The sequence below is a fragment of the Mesocricetus auratus genome, unplaced genomic scaffold (genome assembly GCF_017639785.1).
Source record: "Mesocricetus auratus isolate SY011 unplaced genomic scaffold, BCM_Maur_2.0 Super-Scaffold_6730, whole genome shotgun sequence".
Classification (NCBI taxonomy): Eukaryota; Metazoa; Chordata; class Mammalia; order Rodentia; family Cricetidae; genus Mesocricetus; species Mesocricetus auratus.
The window spans coordinates 75,352,581-75,358,580 of NW_024429184.1; positions in this window are offsets into that span (position 1 = coordinate 75,352,581).

A 6,000-nucleotide genomic window follows, 5' to 3' on the forward strand; every position below is an offset into this window, starting at 1 on the left:
GAACACTGAGTGTCTTGTTCCTAGTCTTACATTCAGTTAACTTACTTTCCCTTCCCCCCTCATCTCTTTCTTTCTTAAAGACATTTTTATTTTATGCATATATGGTGGTTGAAAGGAAATGGTTCCCAAAGGTAGTGGCACTATTTGGCCTTGATGGAGTAAGTGTGGTTTCATTGGAGGAAGTGTGTCACTGTGAAGGTGGGCTTTGAGGTCTTACATATGGTCAAGATACCACCCAGTGTCTCAGACCATTTCCTGTTGCCTACAAGATATCTGTAGGACTCTCAGTTACTTCTTCAGCATCATGTCTGCCAGGATGCTACCATGTCCCACCATGATGATAATGGATTGAACTTCTGAACTGTAAGTGAGCCACCACAATTTAATGTCTTCCTTTATAAGAGTTGCCATGGCCATGGTATCTATTTCACAGAAATAGAAACCCTAACTAAGACAGCATGAATATTTTTGCCTGCATGTATGTAAATGCACTGCATACATGCCTGGTGCCTGCAGAGACTAGACTAAACCTGGTCCTCTACAAAGGTAACAGGTGCTGTTCTTAATGTTGAGACATTGTAACATGAATAAATAAAAGACCCAGAGACTAATATTGAGGTTCAAACTTCAAGCTGAAGAACAGAAAAGCAAAGTAGCAGGCCACTAGCTCTTACCACTACCTCAGGCAGAAAGGGTTGATTTTGCTGTCTTTCCTCAGTGTCACTGGAGAATGAATGCCTCCTACTTTCAGTGTGGTTAGAGAATGAATTCCTCCATCTTTAGTATGGCTAGAGAATGAATGCCTCCTACTGCATACTGAGACCCTACTTCTATATTTTATACCTCTATAGTGCTGGGATTAAAGGCAGCTGTTACTCTTTTAGATTGACCCAATCTCGTGTATCCTTGGGTGGCCTTGAACTCAGAGAGATCCATCTACATCTTAATCCTGAGTCCTAAGATTAAGGGAATGTGCTACTACCTCTTGGGTTCTGGTTGTTAAGATTAAATGTGTGTGCCTGGCTTCTGTGACTTGTGGCTGACTTTACTTTCTGAATCCTCAGGCAAGTTTAATAATCATAAATATCACTACAAGCTATCTCTGCAGATCCTAATCTACCTTTCTTATACAGCACAGGTCTAATGGGCTGGGTCTTCCTTAGCAATCAAGAAAGTGCCCACATGCCAATCTGATAGAGGCAATTACTCAACTGAGGGTCCCTCTTAGGTGTCTTGAGCTGAAAACCAAGATTAGCCATCACATACAGTCTCAAAAGTAAGAGATGTGAGTGGGCATTATATCTGCAATAATGCTATATAACACAGACGGGAAAGAATATACTTTCAATTTAACTACACTTATCACAGTAACTATATTTACTACTTTTGGAAAATGAAGTAGTTTTACATATAACTATCTAGAGAAATGAAAAGGCTGTTGGTTAATGGAAAATAGGAGCTTATTGGTGGGATGTATCTGACAGAGATAGAAAGTAGCCTAAAGGGCTTTGTGATTAGTATAGTTTCAAGTGGTAAGTTATTTGAGAGGTAAGCCTATAAAATTGGATTACAAACATTCTCATAGATGACTAGTATACTTCAAAAATTTATTCTATGCTATATATTTTTAAAAAATCCACTCAGGTTAATTAAAAATACCCGCTAAGATGCTTTTTATTTTACTTTATGATACAGTTTCTCACGGTACTGACTTCAACATAGATAGGTTGGAAGCTAGCAATTGCAATGAGTTTAGCAAGGGTTCCAGGGTAGGGCCGCTGAGGAATGAGTATGGATAAGAAGTGGGTCATGAGCACAGGATGATGGTTAGGGAGCAGGAACTGTGAATAAAGCAGGGATGAAGCAGTGGGGTCGAGTCAAAGGCATGGCTCAGAGAGTTCTTGGTAGCCTTGTTGGTGCTAATGAGAGCAATGCAAAATAGAAGAGGCATTTCCTGAGGAGTGGGGAGGGATGGATTCTAGAACAAGGATGGAAGAACTAAGATTCATTGTAGGTGTTCAAATCAATCAAAAAATGCATGTGAACAATATTAAATTTGGAGGTAATTTTTAAGTGTTCATTTCATGAACAAATTATCAAGCCACTGTACGTTCATTTTCTCATTCAAATAGGAGTGCAAACAAGTCCTACCACATGAAGAAGAAGATAAACTAGTACTAAAGTACTTAGAAAGGAGCCCAGCACTGAACGCAGGCTGTGGATTGTTAACCAGACCTGGTATCTAATCTGAATTGTGCCAACCTTACTGAACAGGAAAGGCATGTCCTAAGGGACGGCCCTCATCCTCTGTGAATGTTTCTGTTTCCACTAGCCCATTTAGACATTGAAGTTCAAGAGGAAAGCTGGCTCTTGTAATTGTAATGTGCTGCACTGTTGCTGAAAAACGTGTTGTTCCTTTTTATCTGCTCAGCACCCAAAAAACAGCCCTGACCTGTCTCCAGTTACTAGCAATGTGTGCTGGAAGTGAGGCAGCCCTGATCTGCTCAAGCTGATATGAAGATCAGAAACTTTAAGCACTTCCAAAAGCTGATAGTTTTTCAATGTGGACATGGTCACACATGAGGAATTCCATACCTGGCCTGTGGGTGTGTCACAGACAAAGTGTAATCAGACTAAGCTATCATATGAAGTTGCCTTCTGACTGTCTGCAAATCATTCCATTTGCAAGGTCTTGCATTATAGGTATGCAAGTATTAGAGACTTGGAAAAGATCCAAACAGCAAGCTACAAATCACTTCAGATCAGGATGATCTGACTTCTTCCAAATGCCTGTTTGGGAAAGAAAATATCAGTTGACAAACCTAAAATGACTCCACAGATCAGTGAAAGACTGAGTTCCTGTCGAACCCAGTCCGGTCATCCTCACTGAGTCAGGCTAAGGCAGCACACAATGACAAATGAATCTATTGCATGAACCCTTTCTGTGGAAAGGTGAACAAAGGGATACCCACCCCAGATAAGGCATAAACAGAAATAAAGATTCAACTCAAGTATATCCCAGTGAGACAACTAATTTAATTGAGGTTGCCTACAGGGACATAGGCATAGACACTACAGGAAAAAAATAATGTCTCTTAGTAATCACTACCTGTCTATAAATCTTTGGTGAGGGGTGGAATCTTGTATGCCCCACTCCCCTCCTGGACAGAAGGTTGATGACAGAATCTTGTGCAGGTTCTACAGCTAATCACAGCTGCAGTCAGTTGAAGAGGGCGGTGGCCAGGTCATGCTTCAAGAGCAGTGTTTTATTTAGGGTTTCTATTGCTGTGAAGATACCAGAACCACAGCAGCTTATAAGGAGAAACATTTAATTGGGTTGCTCACAGTTCAGAGGTTTAGACCATTATTGCCATAGTGGATGGCACACTTCCTCCAACGAAGCCATGCCTACTCCAATAAGACCACACCTCCTAATAGTGTCACTCCCTATAGGACCATTTTCTTTCAAACCACCACAGGCAGTCATTTATAAACAATCCATATATAAAATGACATTTTCTAAGTCATTGTCAAACAAAAGTTTCAGTGTTAAGCCTTCATTCAAAAACACTTTTTTTCCTGCTTTTTGAGACAGGGTTTCTCTGTGAAATAGTCCTGGCTGTTCTGGATCCCACTCTGTAGACCAGGCTGGCCTTAAACTCATGGAGATCTGTTCTCCTTTACTTCCCCAAGAGTCCTAGGATTAAAGACACGAGCCACTACTTAAACTTAAAGTGTGCTTTCATTGATAATTAAATGTTCCACTCCAGAAAATGAAAATAGACAATTTTCAGAATTCATTACTGGGTTATGTTTAAGTTTTTAAGCTTTCATGAACACAGATTTTTCTTTGTTGGTTCAAGTCGTACTTCAAGCTTGGCCAGGGCTTGTCCTTCTATGGCAGATTTCCTCCCATCTGTTCCTATCTGTTTTCTCAGAAACACAAGGCTATTCTGCAACAAAATAATTGTGACTAAGGTAATTACGTGAAGAGTAAAAGTTCAGAAATCAGTTAGAAGATATTAGTGAATATTTACTTATGATCTCTCATTAAGATTATATTTTAAGACTCAGGCATAGTGGTACACTGCTTTAATCCCAGCACTCAGGAGGCAGAGGTAGGTGAATCTCTGTGAGTTTGAGGCCAACCTGGTCTATGCACAGAATTGCAAGGACAGCCAGGATTACATAGAGAAACCCTATGTAAACAAAACAAAAATCCAAATAAACAAAAAGTATATATTCTAAGGTCAGTGAGATGACTTGTCAAGTAAATTTGCTTGTAGAGTAGTGTGGGGACCTGATATCCATCCCAAAACCCAGGTGAAGATGGAAGGGGAGAAAAAATTACACAAAGCTGTCCTATGACCTTCACATGCATCCAGTAGCATTCATCCTTCTGCAAACATCATATGTATACAATATCAATAATAAAATTTAAATTGGAATGTTTTGTTTCATAGATTCACCACTGATTTTATTATGTCCTGCCTTAAGACTTAGGAATTTTGGGGTAGACAATTTCTGTTCTGGATTTTGGACATTATGCAATACAGGGTGACCCAGCAATTAAGTATCTTGAGAAAGCCTGGATCTTGGATCCTCTGGCCTTAGCCACTTGAGCACTGGGCTTGCAGGAGCATCTCCATGCCTAGTTCTAGATTCTGTATCTTAAAGCTTACTGCATACAGAACTGCTACTCAGTTTTGACAGATGGTCGTCTAAGAGGAGTCCAGAAAGATACTTGTCCTCTTCTCTTCAGTTAGAATACCAGCTGTGCTATTACCAAGCTGGACCTAGAGCTTTGGAGGCCGTCTTCCTGTCTCTACCATAGGCCCTGGTGAATCTCCATAGGTCACTGAAGGTGGAATCTGTGACAGTAAAGTGTAGTGTGTTGTGGTAAGAAGAATGACAAGTGTTGTATGTTCTCCTCCAAAATCCATGACTTCACTAGCCCTAGGTTGTTGAATAGGTTCCCACTATTTTACTAAACCTATGTAATCACTAACTATATTCTAAATATTTGTCCTATACTCACTGATAAGTGTAGTTCTCACCCCTCATCAAGGAAACATCTCTTTGAAATAGATACAGAGAACTACAGAAAGCCTCAATCAATCAAAATGCGGAGTTGTGGAGCTCACTCCTGATATATATATATATATCACAAACCTGCATCTAAGACTCAGGGAACATTGTAAAAGATGGGATGGAAAAACTGTAAGACAGAGGACTAGGGAGTTTGTTATAAGGTTGTGTATCCTAGAAATGTCAGAACCTACAGCTATGAAATATCACCAATATGACTGCTTAAACATGATCTGAGCAGAGTTGATACCAACAGACATGCTAAGATAGAAAGTAAAAGATCGTGAAACTTCAACCCTAGACAAAGAGCTAAGGAATGCTAAGCATAGGAAGTAGTCTTCTGAAGAGAAACACATCAATGGTTTATCTAATACCAAATGCTCAGCCCTGAAAACACATTATGGGGATTGAACAGTTTGTATTTATGTATTTAAGAACACAATATACAGATCGCACATGTTATATTTATCTATTTAAGAACACTCACTTTTGTTCATGTTCACATGTGCACATGCACACGTATAAAACAATTAAAGAAGAAGAGGCCATGAATTTGAAAGAGAGCACAGTAGGGTAAATGGGAGGGTTTGGATACAGGAGAAGGAATGGGGAGATGATGGAATTATGTTATAATAATTTCTTAAACAAAATATAATGTAAGATATAAATGCATAAATAAATAAGTGAATAAATGAATGACCACAACTCGTGAGGGGCTCAGGATGATGGACAGTCTGTGCAGCAAAGCTCACTACAGTTCTAGGCAGCAAAGAAAGGTCTAGAGTGAGGTACTGGTAACACCATTATTTGACCGCAAAAGAAATAAATTATTATTATGGTAGTTTGAATGTAATTATCCCTCATAATCTCATAGGGAGTGGCACTACTAGGAGCTGTGACCTTCTTGGAGTG